General features: G+C 43.5%; 1 protein-coding gene across 1 annotated transcript in view; it reads left to right on the forward strand.

The window, feature by feature from the left end:
* The window catches only part of LOC132833543 (NACHT, LRR and PYD domains-containing protein 3-like), a 101,815-nt gene that overhangs the window by 19,071 nt on the left and 65,710 nt on the right, over positions 1-17,034 (forward strand). Inside the window, exon 2 of the mRNA XM_060851905.1 lies at positions 13,555-13,650. The gene's annotated coding sequence lies outside the window, so the exon portion shown is untranslated. The remainder of the gene's footprint in view (positions 1-13,554; positions 13,651-17,034) is intronic.

Here is a 17,034-nt window from a genome sequence, read left to right on the forward strand (position 1 = left end):
GTTCGTTTAACTTGATTCTGAATGGAATATAGAGCAAGTGGCAGAGCTTTAGGCCAGGGCAAACCCATATCTGTGATATCCTAGAAAGGACCATTTTAAAGGTGCTATTCTTCATTTCTACCATACTGAGGATTGTGGCTGATAAGGAATGTGATGTTGCTAGGAAACTCCCAGAGCCTTTCAAATAGCTTTAATGATTGCTGAAGTGAAATGAGTGCCCCTATCACTGTCAATGCCAGGGGTGCCAAATTGAACTTATGTCATTTCTTGAGAGGTGAATTACTAGGAATGACACCCCTCAGTAAAGATTTAACAACTGCCCTAACATCATCCTTGTTGGTAAACACCTCAACCCATTTGGAGAACATATCAACAGTCACCTGTAAATAGTGGAATCCTAGCCTTGTTGGCAGATGCACAAAATCTATCTTAAGTTTCTCAAATGGGCCAGCAGGGACAGGAAGATGGTCAAACTTGGCCAGTCGCTTAGCGTTATTGTTTTGTAGGCAAATATGACAGAGCGACAACAAAGCACAAGCTGCAATAGTAAAGCCAGGTGTATATCAAAAACATGTGACTTATGGCACATGCTCCACTTACCAACATGACCAACTCCATGAGCGGCCAGGGCTAGGGCATGTAGATGAGACTTAGGACAGATGATGCGGCCATCAGGAAGCGTAAGAAGACGAAGAGATTCAGATTCAGTGGCACCTAAATCAGCCCAATGAAGGTTTCAGATTGAGGGGGCTGCCTGCTGAGTATCACGGATGCCCTCCAAAAGGTCCGGAACAATGGGAAACTGGTGTATTTTAGGGTATGTAAACTCTGCACATTTCCATTAGTAGCAGCCACCCGAGCGGCCCATCAGCAAAGGCGTTGCCACGGGTGACATTATCTCCAGCAGATATGTATGCAGTACACTTGATGACAGCCACAGCAGAAGGGAGGGCAGTGGCCTCCAAAAAATTATTAATAAGCTGACCATGTTTATCTAAAGAAGTGATGAAACCCCTATGCTTCTGGAATAGGCCAAAATCATGCACCACTCCAAAAGCATAGTGGGAATCAATATAAATGTTAACAGACTTTCCAGTAGCTAAAATGCCTGCCCATGTAAGAACAAAACCTCGGCTGCCTGTGCAGAAGTACCATTAGGGAGTGCTGCAGATTCAAGAACATCAGAAGGTGTGCAGACAGCACAGCCTGCCAGTGTAGGAAGGAAGGTAGTGGGATTCAAAGCCGGGTGCGGCGCAGAATAAGATTAGATCAGGAGAGTAGGATGACCTCATAGCCCATTCCTGATGAAGGGCGTTTGCCCGAAATGTCGACTCTTCTGGTCCTCTAATGCTGCCTGACCTGCTGTGATTTTCCAGCACCACACTCTTGACTCTGTTCTCCAGCATCAGCAGTTCTCACTTTGACCTAATTGATTTTGACCTCAGGCCGCTACGCCTGGAAGCAGTCAAATGTTAAGGAGCTGCAGAATTCAGCAGCAGGGAGACCGAATGTCGAACAAAAACAATGGATGGATAATCCAGTGTAAGGGGGGTAGACTTCTCAACTATTATCGAGGCAGCTTGCCAACATGTTGGCATTCCCCATACAACAGGTGGCAACTGAACAGAGTAAAAGGCAACAGAGTGCCAGAGATCCCCATGCACTTGTGTCAGAATTCCAGAAGCATAACCCTCCCTCAGTAACATAAAGTTGGAACAGCTGTGAATAATCTGGAAGACCCAAAGCAGGTGCAGAGCTCAGTACAGATTTCAATTGTTCAAAAGTGTGTGTCTTTTGAGGGTCCACTGTAGTTTTGATAGTTTCTTAGGCGAAGATGCTTCTCTAAAAAACGCATCAATCTCACAAAGATCAAGAATCCAGTGTCTGTAGTAATTCACCGTCTCAAGAAATGACATAAGTTCAATACATGTTGTAGGAGGTGGCGGATTTGTGATGGCCTTTAAGTGATCAGGAGCAAGTGTCCTTGTACTCTGCGATTTTGTCAAACCCAAGTAATGGGCTGGCAGAGCTGCATCTTATCAATGGAAATCTTGTGGCCATCCTGTGCCAAGCACTGAAGCAAGGCAACAGTATCTTGCATGCAGGCATTAGATTAGTGGAGGCAACGAGTAAATTGTCAGCATTTTAAAAAAGGACATTGTTGCAAGGCATGTGGAGGGTCTCGAGGGTACACTGAACAGTGGAAGCATAAACAGTGGAGCTCTCTGTATACCCTTGGGGAAGCCAAGTCCATGTATATTGATGGCTGCCGAAAGTAAAGGCAAAAAGGTACTGACTATCAAAGGACAATTTAACAGAAAAAGGCATTCGTGTCGGGGACTACAGGGGAGTAAGGAACAACAACAGTATTGACAGCCTGTAGATCCTGCACAAACCTCTACCTGTCGGGTTTGCCAGGTTTTGGAACAGGCAAAATAGGGATATTACAGGGGCTTTGTGTAGGAACAAGAATGCCCTGTTCTAGAAGGGAAGCAATAACAGGCCTAATGCCCTCGGTTGCAGCGGGTGTGAGCAGACACTGACGGACCGAGGGTAGATGAGTGCCAGCTTTTAAAGTAAGTGCGTGGAGGGGCAGAAACGACTAAACCAGTATGGTTAGGATGGAAGGCCCGTAGCACAGGTAACAAATCATCTAAAAGCTGCGGGCGACCGTTGGAAAGAGGGACTGAGGGGTCCAGCATAGTGGAGATCGTGTTAATGGTAGAAGCAGTTAGGCCCAAGCAGAATCCGTTCGAAGTGAGCGCAGCAGAGTACAAGGATGACAAATCGCCAGGAACGAGGGGATCGAATGAATAGGGAAGTAAACGCAGACGCAAATGCATAGACTAAAATCATCAAGCGGCCAGAGGATTTTAAGGAGAACGGGAACACAAGGAGACGCAGCAGAGTGGAAAACTTGAGATTGCAAAGTGGAAAGTTCCTGAAAACCGACATAACAAAGGCCAGTAAGAGTAATATCAGAAGTCGTATTGAGGTGACAGTCAGCAAGTGCAGAGTATGACAGATCAGGAGTGCAGAGCTGGGCAGCAGTGCAATGAAAGTTTCTAAAGGGACGACCTGTCAAAAGGATCCAGGGTAGAAAAGAAATCAAGGGGACAAAGAGGTGATTTGCAGTTGTGTGATGAAGGAATGTAAAAATGAGTGAAGCAGTTCAGTAGCACAGTGCCTGCTGTAAATGACAGCCGTTGGTGGGGGAAATGGTTGGGGGGGCTCAGGCATGGCAACACATAGCGTTACATAGTGTGTTTCGGGGATTTCTAAGATCAGACTTTTAGGGGAACAATGAATAGAGGTGTTAAGTTTCTAGAGAGTCTCACGGCCCAGCAAGGCAATCAGACAAAAGGGAGAAATAATGCTGAGTTGGGAACTGTGACAGGTCCAACGGTAATAGGGATAGTATCAGAAAGGGGCTCAATCAAAGAAATACCAGAGGCATTGACAGTATGGACAGAATCGGAACTGAGGACTACATCTGCAGAGGGAGATGGAGAAGAATGAGTGGCCCCTGAATCCACCAAAACCGGAATGGAATGCCCTCCCAGCTCCACCGTCATCATAGGATTTTCATATGGGGATCGAGAGAGTCCTATTGAGGTGGCCTGCACCACCACCACCACCACCACCACCGCCGCACACCTCGCGTGGCAGCCCTAAGCACTAGGGGAACAGAGGGGAAATGATGTAAGGCTGATATTGACATTGTGGATCAAAGATGGCATGTGGGAGTGCAACCTGTTGCTAAGAAGCCACACAGCAGTTTGCTTCCCAGTGCCCAAGTCGACCACAAGCCTAACATTTGATGAATCTTTTCAGCATGGGTTAAACCTTGTGTTTGAGGGGGAACATAATCTAATCAAGGATAGGCATCTTTGTCACCTTTAGAATTAAACTGACCATGTCTATCCATGTTATTTAGTGTATTATGCGTATCCTTCCGCAAGGCAATCTGCCAAGTGAGGTTCTGAGTTTTATAAACCTGGGCATGATGAGGCAGCAGGCAATTAATAAGGGTTTGAACAGCCAGTTTCTCATTGTCCTCTATAGGACTGATAGCTGAATCTTCCCTTATATCTTTAAACAAGCGAAAAAACCAGAGACAGTCTCAGTGGCTTTCTGTAAGCAGCATGTAACACCACTAAATCACTGTGCTGTCTGGTGGTGCTTATGATGGCATCCCTGACACACCTACCTAACCAAACAGAGCCCTCATCAGCCATGTCCCAGTATTGAGGGAAAATTGATAGAGCCTTTAACTGTAGACCAACGGGAGCCATAAGCCTGATGCAGTAAAGTCTGCACATCCTGCAGGAATCTGTCACAAATACCGCAGATTTGTAAAAGTCAATTATAAAAAGGAACAGGCCGCTTTATCGGATCTGGAGCATCCTGTAACATTCCACGGACTTCTGCATGGGTCCAATGTTTGTCAAGTGGCGTGCGTCCTATCATTATTCTAGAGAATTGTAGCACGAGATGACTGTCCAAGCTCTGAGAGGGCGCTCCCCTCGGAGTTAAGGTTCAATTATTGTTCATTTAAACAGGTACCATAGGGATAGCCAGGGAGTGTAGAATCAGCTGGTGCAGTGATACATTAGAATCAGGCTGGGATGTTGCAGGACCACCCCTCTTGGGGATGAGACTCAGATGGTGCAGAAGCAGTGCTGGATGCAGCACCCGTCTGCTCACTGTTGCAAGTGGGGGGGGAGGTGGTACCAGCAGTTCTCCTATCTCATTCTTGCACTTCACGTATTTACCGTGGCACTGCTGAGTTCTTTTCAAAGGTTCCAAGTGTTGCAGACCGCCCTTCACAGCAGGACATGTAACTTCATCGCTGGGGGCAGCCTATCGCCGTCAATCTTAGAAAGTTGCGATCCCATTTGTTATCCCGTTTCTTCCCCGCACCCCCATCCTCAGTCGAAGCAAAATGCTCAGAGACACAGTATAGTTTTACCTCCTTCATCTTTATTCCGGGCCCTGGAGGGAGAGAGAACGATTACCTATGTGCACACAGGCATGAGTTCTTTGTGTTCTCTGGAATAGCAGTTTCTTAATGATTATGTAGTCATTTTGCACGAAGGAGCATCCAGATAAGGCAACATACATATTGATTGGGTGACTGTTATAATTAGCGAGCATCAATAGCAAGGCTTAAGTCATCTGCTGTTACACAATAAATAACTGGCTTCACATAATACTTTTCACCTTGTTAAACTGACTAATTAAACTAATGAGACATCCATCCTTCCAGAGATGCTTCAGAAGGAGGATACCAGTGCATCTGAATGTGCAATGCTGTAGCTACGGCAGCAGAGTAGGTGAATGTGGCACTCTTTGCTGCTTTTGCTCCTGCTCTACTGTTAAATGTAATAAAGCCAACCAGTTGTTGTGATGTTAGCTTGATCAGTGAATCTTCATATCCCTTAAGTGATTGAAACACAAGGTAAAGCTCACGTGGTTTAATGTCCATAGGAAGGCCACTGACAAAAAGCGTACCAACCTCCTCTTCACTGTTGTTAGTTTGTTTACTTTTCGGGCTCATGATTGGGGAACTGATTGAATCCGTTGGATCAGGTTGTGGATGGGTGGGTGGTGGTCCAAAGGCATGCTTTACCTGTGACTGGAGAAACTCTAGAGATGATGTAAGTTGCTGAAAGTATCTTTGCATTTCTTCTTTCATTCCTTCCTTACCAAGGTGGATATAAATATAGTCATATATTTAACTACATTCAGTTGTGTATCCGCCTATTTCAACCTTTGAATTCTTGAAGTCTATTACTCTGTTCACTACTTATGACATTTATCAAGTTTTAAACAATCCATAAACTTCTAAATTGTACTGCCCAAACAATTCACTTAATTATAAACAATAATCAATGTCTTAAAATCAAACCCTTCGGGGACCCCATTCAGGTTATTCAAAAATTATTTTCCTTTAACAAATTGATACTTGACTGATGTGAAAGCTGTCAGGAAAAGTATTTCAAAAGTCTGGAACAGCAAGAAAACAACAAAATGTTTCCTATGCTTCAGCAATTGAAGAGGCAATTTCAGTTCAGATTTAAATGTAAAATGTTCGAGGGAAACAAATGCTGAATATTTAAAAATATGTTCTACAAATGAAACTTCCCGAATAAAACAGTTGGAATTACAATGGCAACTTTGGTAGAGATCAACATTTTTTTTGAATTTGCAATATGAAGGAGGCCAATGAAGTCTTAACAATAATTGACAGGACTGAAACAGCTCAGCCTCAAGTTCTAACATACTCTAGAAAATCTTAATTAACCATAAACTAAAAATGCATTCTTCTTTTTGTTAACACTCTGCACAGCAGCAGCAAAGATATTTTAATGCAATACGCTCATCTAATTAAAGCATGACCACTGACCCAGCTATTTTTTTTTAAACAGGCATTGTGAATTTCAAACAAATCAGGGGCTCAAGGCACTCCGTTTGTTTTAAGGTTACAAGTTTGATCATTTAAAGAATGACACAATATTGAACAATTTCAACGTAAAAACCAAGTCTGCCCCATTATACAGCCCACAAAACACATTGAATTGAAATCCTCATTCAATCAAGGCAAAGCAGTTACTTAAAAGGATTTTCCGAACCAGTACTTTAACATACCAACATGTTTAAACATCAAGCACTCTCAGCATGGCACAATCTACATTGAAACTTGCCTTTTTCAACCCAACTAATCGTACAACATCAATTTCAGCGTTTCTCTTTTTTTTCGCATCCTTTCACTGAAATTACACTTATAAAAAGAGAGAGCCCTCGCAGCGAACCACATGGCGTCACAAGGAGCCTGTCTCTTCCCCCAGAATAAAGTCTTGCAGAACCTCAAATTTCATAAATAGAGGACTTTAACCCCTTTCTCACATTACTCCTCACAGGGGCTTGACACCCCCCCCTCCCCCCACCAATTAAATACAGAACCTGGCTTAAACACAGAGCTCAAAGCTCAATACAGTGCAGGGGACTTGAACTTCAAATCAAGTAGACTTGAACCTCAGTACTGAGCAGAGGACTCTAACGTCAACTAAACCCACCCCAGTGGACTTGACCCCCAGTACCGTGCACAGAGGACTCTAACCTCGACCAAATCCATGCCAGGGGACTCAACCGCTAGTACTGCACGGAGGACTCGAACCTCAGTCACACCCCCTCTCCCCCCAGTGCAGCACAGAAGATTCAGAAAGTCTGTCTGCCAGCATGCTTGCGAAACTGTGTCTCTCGACTGAGCTAATTACTGTTGGAGTGATCTGTAGGATAAAGAGCGATTGAATGAGGGAACCGTACCCGACACACAGGAATGTCGAGAGAGACCAAGGTTTAAAAGCTTACCTTGTGGGTCCGTCTGTCTTGAGAAATTAATGTTCGGATGGCCGCTGACACCGTCCAGTCATAGCTATCCGTTTGAATCCTGCCGACTATGCCAATATTGTCATCCCGCTTCCCCCCACACCTCAGTCAAAGCAAAATGCTCAGAGACAGAATATAGCTTTACCTCCTTCATCTTTATTCTGGACCCTGGAGGGAAAGAGAACCATCCCTATGTGCACAAAGACATGAGTACACTGTCTTCTCTGCAAAGCAGTTTCTTAATCAGTTATATAGTCATTTTACAGGGAGGAGCATCCAGGTAAGGCAACATAGCTGCATGATGAAGGAGCAGCAGCACTCAAAAAGTTAGTACTTCCAAATAAATCTGTTGGCCTATAACCTGGTGTTGTGTGATTTTTAACTTGTGAAATAAGGCAGGGCAAGTGAGTGAGGTGTTAGTAGGGAAACTCTATGGGGCCAGCAACTATTATTCTATTAGTTCTAAAGTAGTGGTGGAAAAGGATATACCAGATCTAACAGTTGAAATTCTAAATTGGAGGAAGGCCATTTTGACGGTATTAAGGAAGAACTTTGTGGGCGGTACGGTGGAACAGTGGTTAGCACTGCTGCCTCACAGCGCCTGAGACCTGGGTTCAATTCCCGACTCAGGTGACTGACTGTGTGGAGTTTGCACGTTCTCCCCATGTCTGCGTGGGTTTCCTCCGGTTTCCTCCCACAGTCCAAAGATGTGCGGGTCAGGTGAATTGGCCATGCTAAATTGCCCGTAGTGTTAGGTAAGGGGTAAACGTAGGGGTATGGGTTGGTTGCACTTCGGCGGGTCGGTGTGGACTTGTTGGGCTGTAAGGCTAATCTAATCTTAAAAAAAAACTTTCAAAAATTGATTGGAGGCAGATGTTCACAGGTAAAGGGATGACTAAAAATTGGAAGCCTTCAAAAATGACTAACAAGAGTCCAGAGACATTACATTCCCGTTAGAGTGAAAGGTAAGACTGAAAAGTATAGGGGATGATGGATGATAAGAGAAGTTGAGGTTTTGGTCAAGAAACTGAGGAAGCATGTGTCAGGTTTAGAGAGCAGAGATTGAGTCAGTTCTTTAGAAAAGTATAAAGGCAGTAGGAGTATACTTAAGAGGGAAATCAGGAGTGCAAAAAGGGGACATGAGATAGTTTTGACAAAGGGAGAATCACAGGGATTTTCTAAACACATTAAGGACAGAAGGGTAATAGCGAGAGAATAGGGTCCCTCAAAACTCAGCAAGGTGAGGAGTAATACTAAACATGTTTAAACATCAAGCACTCTCAGCATGGCACAATCTACGTTGAAACTAGCCTTTTTCAACCCAAGTATTAGTACAACATTAATTGCAGGAGTAATACTAAACGAGTATTTTGCATCAGTGTTTACTGTGGAGAAGGACTTGGACAATATAGAATGTGGGGAAACAGATGCTGACATTTTGAAAAATGTCCATATTTCAGAGGTGGTACTGGATGTCTTGAAATACGTTTAGGGTGGAGACACCCACAGGACTTGATAGGTGTATCCTGAAACTGTGGGAAGCTAGGGAAGTGATTGCTGTGCCCCTTGCTGAGATTTGTGGCATCGATAGTCACAGGTGAGGTGCAAGAAAATTAGAGGTTGACTAATGTGGTGCCACAATTTAAGAAATTTAAGAAAAGCCAGATGAGCCTGACATCAGTGGTGTGCAAGATGTTGGAGGGAATCCTGAGGGACAGGATTTACATGAATTTGGAAAGGCAAAGACAAATTAGGGATAGTCAATATGGTTTTGTGCACGTGAAATCATGTCTCACTGACTTGAATGAGCTTTTTTGAAGAATTTACAAAGAGGATGGTAGACTGGTTAGCAAGGTTAGATCTATGGATTATAGGGAGAACTAGTCATTTGGATACAGAACTGGCTCAGGGTAGAAGACAGAGCGTGGTGGCAAAAGGTTGCTTTTCTGACTGGAGGCCTGTGACTTGTGATGTGCCACAAAGATCTATGCTGGGTCTACCGCTTTTTGTCATTTGTTTGAATGATTTGAATGTGAAAGTAGGAGGTATGGTTGATAAGTTTGCAGATGACACCAAAATTGGATATGTAATGGACAGTGAAGAAGGTTACCCCTCAGAGTGCAATGGGATCTGCATCAGATGGGCCAATGAATGGCAGATGGAGTTTAATTTAGATAAATGTGAGGTGCTGCATTTTGGAAAGGCAAATCAGGGCGGGACTTATACACTTAATGGTAAGGCCCTAGGGAGTATTGCTGAACAAAGAGTGCAGATTCATAGTTCCTTGAAAGTGGAATTGCAGGTACTTGGGATAGTGAAAAGGGCATTTAATATGATTAGATTAGATTAGATTACGTACAGCGTGGAAACAGGCCCTTCGGCCCAACAAGTCCACACCAACCCACCAGCCACCCATACCCCTACATTTACCCCATTACCTAACACTACGGGCAATTTAGCATGGCCAATTCACCTGACCCGCACATCTTTGGACTGTGGGAGGAAACCGGAGCACCTGGAGGAAACCCACGCAGACACAGGGAGAACGTGCAAACTCCACAAAGTCTGTCGCCTGAGTCGGGAAATGAACCCGGGTCTCAGGCGCTGTGAGGCAGCAGTGCTAACCGCTGTGCCACCTATGCTTTCTTTATTGATCAGAGCATTGTATAGGAGTTGAGAGGACGTGTTGCCAGTGTACAGGACATTGTTCAGGCCACTTTTGGAATATTGTGTACAATTCTGATCTCTCTCCCATCGGAAGGATATTGTGAAACTTGATTTAGAACAGGTATACAAAGATGTTGGCAGGGTTGGAGGGTTTGAGTTGTGGGAAGAGGCTGAACAGGCTGGGGCTGCTTTCCCTGGAGCCTCTGAGTCTAAGGAATGACCATATAGAGATTGATAAAACTGTGAGGGGCATGAATAGGGTAAATATCCATGGGCGGCATGGTGGCTCAGTGGTTAGCACTGCTGCCTCTCAGCGCTAGGGATGGTTCGATTCCAGCCTCAGGTGACTGTCTGTGTGGAGTTTGCACATTCTCCTTGTGTCTGCGTGAGTTTCCTCCAGGTGCTTTGATTTCCTCCCACAATCCAAAGATGTGCAGATTAGGTGCATTGTCCCTGCTAAATTGCCCATAATGTGGGCAGGGTAGGTGGGTTAGGTGCATTAGTTGGGGGATAAATGTAGCGCAATAGGGTAGGGGGATGTGTCTGAGTGGGTTACTCTTCAGAGGGTTGGTGTTGTCTTGTTGGGCCAAATGGTCTGTTTCCATACTGTAAGGATTCTATGATCTATTCTATGATATCCAAGGTCTTTTCCCTAGAATGCAAGAGTCCAGAACTAGAGAGCATAGGTTCAAGGTAAGAGGAGAAAAATTTAGAAGAGACCTAAGAGGCAACTTATTCATACAGAGGTGGCTGTTTGAAATGAGCTGCCAGAGGAAGTGGTGGAAGCTGGTGCAATTACAGCATTTAAAAAGCACCTGGATGGGTAAATGAATGGGAAGAGTTTAAGAGGAAAATTGGCCAAGTGCTGGCACTTGGGACCAGATTAATTTAGGAAATATGTTCGGCATGGTTGAGTTGGGCAGAAGGCTCTGTTTCCTTGCTCTATGTCTACTTCCAGTATTTTCTATGTTTCGATGATAGAATCCAGTTAGGAATAGAACCATGCAGTGTAAGAGGTTTTACAAGGATTTAAGTATCAAGAGATTAGTTAATGTAAATGTTTTCTCAATGACAGGGGACAAGTTCTGTGTAAAGTAGAAAAACAGAATAATTAAACATTGTGTTAGACAGGTGAAGATAAATTAACTTGTGGCGACACGGTGATTTAGTGATTAACACTGCTGCCTCACAGCACCAGGGACTTGGGTTCAATTCCTGCCACGGGCAACTGTCTGTGTGGAGTTTGCGCGTTCTCCCGTATCTGCGTGGGTTTCCTCTGGGTGCTGCAGTTTCCTCCCACAATCCAAAGATATGCAGGCCAAGTGAATTGGCCATGCTAAATTGCCCGTAGTGTTAGGTGTATTATTCACGGATAAATATAGGGGAGGGGAATGGGTCTGGGTTGGTTGCTCTTCAGAGGGTCAGTGTGGACTTGTTGGGTCGAAGGCCGTGTTTCCATACTGTAGGGTATCTAACCTAACTATCAGGAATAGAGATAACTGGGAGTAATAAGAATTAGGAAGTTCAGCTCATTAATTTGAGCGTGTAAGAATTATTTGGGAAACTGAAGGAAGTAAAATCTGAAAAATTGCCAGGACTTGATGACCTACACCCTGGGGATATAAGGGATATAACTGCACAGATTGCAGATGTATTGGTTACAATATTCTGAAACTTCTAATCTGGAATTGATTCAGCAGATTGTTTGTTTACCGATATAACACTGGTTTTCAAAAGAAATTAAGGATGTTGAAAAACTGGGAACTGCAGTTCAGTTAGCTTGACTTAGGTCATCAGGACAATGCTGGAATCTATTAAGGAAGTTTTAATGACAAATATTATGGACAAATTCCGCATGGTTTTACAAAAGGGACACCAATTCTGGCAAATGTATTATTGTGTGTTTAATGGATGTAGCTCTTCCCCACGCTAATCGCAAACTATATCAGTGGTTGGGAAATTATTGGACAAGGTTCTGAAGGAGAGAGTTAATCTCTGCTTGAGAGGCAAGATCTGCTCAGGGATAGTCAGCCTGGCTTTATCCAAGGAAAGTGATGGCTCACAGATTTAATAGAATTTTTCAAGGTGACTGTGTATGTAAATTAGGGGAGTGCAAATTTGCAGTTTCCATAGATTTCATTAAAGCCTTTGACAGAGTCTGATAAAGAAGGTAAAAGCGTATGGGATCAAGGGTAACTTGTTAGGGTAAATCCAAAATTGACTTTGAGGTAGCAGACAGAGGCTAGTAGTAGCAGTCTGATTGTGTGACAAGTGACCACAGTGATCATGGTGTCCCTTATTCATGATAGTCATAAATAATGCACATGAAAATGTGGGAGGGGCGGGGTCAGGCATGCTGATGAGTAAGTTTGCGGGTGACACAAAGACTGGCCAGGTAGTTAACATAAAAAGCAAAGTGTTAGGTTTCAGGAGGATACAACCAGATTGGTAGATGAGATGAAACCATGATATATGTGAGGTGATGCTCTTTCATCAAAGTAACAAGATAAGGGAGCAGGTTACTAAGAAACTCTGAGGAAATTAGGGTTCTTGAGGTGCTTGTTCACAGATCCCTGAAGGTGGCAGGATGGGTTAACAGGGTAGTTAAGAAGGCATACTGGAACACTTGCCTTTATCAGTCATGGCACAGATTATGAAAGCAGGAGATTATTTTGGAATGATACAAAACGCTGGCAGGAATAGTGATCAGTTTTGATCGCCTGACTGTAGAAAAGGTGTGTTTGCATGAGAAGGGTTGTGGAGGAGATTCACCAGGATGTTGCTTGAAACATTTCACTGTGAAAAGAAGCAAGTGTTGTTTTCCTTCGAGCAGAGAAAGCTGAGAGGGGACCTGATTTGATATGTATCAAATTATATGGGGCAATAGAAGAGTGGAGAGAAAGCAGTTGTTCCCCTTAGTCTAAGAGGCAGGAATGGAGGGAGTGGATGGGGTCGGAGCATTGGGAGGGAGGAGGGGTGGTGGTGGTGGTAGTCAGTGACATAATTTCAAAGGGAAGGGCACCAGGTTTATTGGGGATTTGAGGAAAAGATATTTCACCTTAAAGTTATAGGGTGGTGGGAATTTGAGGATACGCTACCTGAGGATGGTTGAGGCAAGAAACTTTACAACATTCTTTGAAAAATACATAGATGAGCACTTGAAATGTCATACTAATCATGGCTATGAGCCCACTGCTGGAAAGTGGGATTGTGGTAAATTTAGGGCAGTTTTGTTGGTGAAAACCAAAGGGCACCTTCTGTATTGTATGATTCTGGGATTGGGCCATGGAGATCAGTGGGACTCCAAGGATTTCACTGGGCAACTGTCTGTGTCACTGCTGATGTGGAGAGTTGATAAAAATACTCTGGAACTCAAGATTCTGCAGCTCACAGCTGTCAGTATTACTCGTGGGAACAATGGACTGATATGTTTAACAAGCAAACATTCTGAAGTAATTTATTCATCTAGTCTTCCAATTAATATATTTATTGCAGAGCATCAAAATCTGGGAGTGTCTTTCAATAATATGGCTGAAGATCCAAACAAGGAAGAAGATCCAGTGTCCTCGACTGAAATTGACATAGACACAGGTTGGTTCACAATGTTACTTTGGAAAAAATCTCCGTCTGACAAAGGCCTTGAGAAAGAGCTTGCAGCCCAAAATTAAAAGAGCAGGACATCGACTAAGGAGAAAAGTTGAGTGACCGTTTGGGGGACATTACAGTCACATGTAGAGGGAACTCCTGTGTGCAGTTGTTGTCCAGTAGAGGCTGACCTTTGATCTTTGATCTTTGTGATGGATAAAGACTGTGACCCAGAGCAGGGCATTAGACCAGAACAGTGCGCCACTGAAGTTGAAGATAACTGTCAGAGTCCTTTTCATTATTTTTATTCCTTTTATCAATATCAATTTCGAGCTGTGAGCTGCAAACCATGAGCGAAAGATAATTTTTAGACTGTAGTCATGGCTTGTATTAAAAGGAAAACAAGGTTTTCTGTCAGGCTTGGAAGTTAATTGCAAGTTGTTTCCTGATCAAAGGGTTCTGCAGATGTTTAATCATCATATATTTAAACAGATGGCAGAAGTTGCTAGTAATGGGGTTTGTATCTGGGAATTGTATCCAGCAAGTCTGGGGAAAAAAACCTTGTGCACATGTTGGATGGTAACTCCTCAGTCAGTCAGAGAATGATCAGAGTTTTAATTGGGTTCTATCCGCACTGTTCATTTTTTCTTTAAATGTATTTGACTGTTGGTGCTACAGCATGAAGATTTGAAAGTTCCCCACCTAACTCACCATAAAGAGCTTTTGGTAGCTCAGAGAATTTAAAAAAAAACACTAAGTTATAAGGAATTCTGCCTTTATCTGTGTGAACTGCAAAGGCGACCCAGGGCAAAATCTTCACAGCATAGTCCATAAAATCATTGTTCTTGGTAGAACAACACATTGTGAAAAACACTTAAATAATTTGGCTAGTTTTGTTCATAGAATCCCTACAGTGCGGAAACAGGCCATTTAGCCCAACAAGTCCACACCAACTCTCCAAAGAGCTTCCCACCCCAGATTCACACCTCTACCCTAGCCTTCTAACTCTGCATTTCCCATGGCTAATCCACCTAACCTACACATCTTTGGGTTTGTTGTTTGATTCTCTTTACTGTATTTGATGTTTTGTATTGAATGTGCTTAAAAATAAAGATTTTAAGTTTTTAGCCTAGATCAATTATATTTCTTTGTTTAATTTTGCTGTATTAAAGTTGTAATGTTGTTAGTAAATTGCTAAGTCTTTTGTTTAAGCTTAAAAATTGATTGTCAAGAAGTGATTTGCAGAGGTTGCAGATTGATCATTCAAAAAGTCTATTTTGGAACCATTGGAGTCAATTTTGAGGGTCTTTTGAAGGTTTTAAATTTTACTGTGTTGCGAATAGAGGAGGAAAGGCTGTTTTAGTTTGGTTGTCTGTCTCCATGTTGTAATGCTACCCACAGTGGAGCAGAGGTGAGAAGCACGTTGAACCCAGAAATAGAATCTCCTAAACAATTACCTTCCTATCATCAGGGAAATAGATAAACTCAACTCAATACCAAGCAGATCCTGAATGATAAATGACCTCCCTGACTGTAGAGGGAAGAGCTTTCTGGAACAGTGGGGCCATCTGGAGGAAAGAAAGGACAACTGGAAATATCCATGTTTGCGACTGATGAGAAGAACGTGAAAAGATGATCTAGATGAGGCCACTTGGTCCTTGAAGCCTACTCATCATTTAATCACATCATGCACCTCAACTACACATTGTCATAGAGCTGTACGAAATGGAAACAGGCACATCAGTTGACTTTTTCGTGCCGACCAGCTATTTTAAATTAATCTAGAGCCACCTGCCAGCATTTGGCCCTCATCCTTCTAAATGCAGATGTCTTTTAAATGTTGTAATTTTACCAGCCTTCACCACTTACTCAGGCAGCTCATTCCATAATGCACCTCCTTTGTTGAAAAAAAAGTTGCCCTTTAGGTCCCTTTTAAATCTGTGCCCTCCCACCTTAAACCAATGCCCTGTAGCTCCCAGCCCCATGGAAAGGACTTTGGCTATTCACCCTGTCCATGCCCCTCATGATTTCATTAACCTCAACAAAATTACCCTTCAGCCTCTGACATGCCAGGGAAAATAGCCTCTCCCTATATCTTGAGCCCTGTCAACGTCTTTGTAAATATTTTCTGAACCCTTTCAGTTTCATAACATCCTTTCTGCAGCAGGGAGACCACAATTGCCCGCAGTATTCCAAAAGTGGCCTGTACAGCCACAACATGTTTTCTGAACTCCTGTACTCAATGCACTGACCAGCAAAAGCAAGAATACCAAACACAACCTTTGCTGACCTGTTCATCTGCAACCCCATTTTCAAGGAACTATGAATGTGCATTCAAATGTCTCTTTGTTCAGCAACACTCCCCAGAACCTTACCATTCGGTATATAAGTCCTGCCTTGATTTGCCATTCCAAAATGCAGCAACTCACATTTATCTATATTAAACTCCATCTGCCACTTCTTGGCCTACTGACCCGTCTGATCAAGGTCCTACTGAACTTGAGGTAACCTTTGCTGTCCATTAGAGAAATGATTAGAATGCAGGAGAGACATATTTCTGTGAAAATAAGAGATAAAATTGAAAGGTTAGGGAACCATGGATGACAGGTGAAATTGTGAGATGAGCTAAGAGGAAAAAGGAAGCATACATAAAGTCTAGGCAACTAAAGACAGACAAATCTTTGGAAGAATTTTGGGAACGTAGGACCAATCTAAAACAAGGAATTAAGAGGGCTAAAACAGGTCATGAAATATCTTTAGCAAATAGGGTTAAGGAATAACCCGGTCGGGAAGGTAAGTGATTGGTATTTAAGAACTTACCTCGCGCCAACAGTCTTTTCACAGCAGAGAGCAGCGGGAGCTGGGCAGAAGTGAAGTCGGAGCGCAAAGCCGGACGGGAAGGTAAGTGATTGATATTTGAGTGGAGAAGGAACCCGAGACACTACACGTGTAATGTCTCCCAACCTCCCTCCCTCCTCTAATCTAAAAAAAAGGTAAGCAACATAGTGTTCTTGTTTTGGAGACTAAGTGTAGAGTTATGGCAGCGCAGGCAGTGGAGTGTTCCTCCTGCAGGATGTTTGAAGTAGGGGTGACCACCGATGCTCCTGCCGACTTCATCTGCCGGAAGTGCAGCCAGCTCCAGCTCCTCACAGACCGCGTTAGGGAACTGAAGCTGGAGTTAGACGAACTGAGAATTATTCGAGAAGCTGAGAGGGTGATAGATAGAAGCTACAGGGATGTAGTTAGGCCAGAGAACAGAGGTAGCTGGGTAACAGTTAGAGGTGGGAAGGGGAGGAAGCAGGCAGTGCAGGGATCCCCTGTGGTCGTTCCTCTCAACAATAAGTATACCGCTTTGGATACTGTTGGGGGGGACGGCCTAGCAGGGGTAAG

This window comes from Hemiscyllium ocellatum, chromosome 37 (genome assembly GCF_020745735.1).
Source record: "Hemiscyllium ocellatum isolate sHemOce1 chromosome 37, sHemOce1.pat.X.cur, whole genome shotgun sequence".
Taxonomy (NCBI): Eukaryota; Metazoa; Chordata; class Chondrichthyes; order Orectolobiformes; family Hemiscylliidae; genus Hemiscyllium; species Hemiscyllium ocellatum.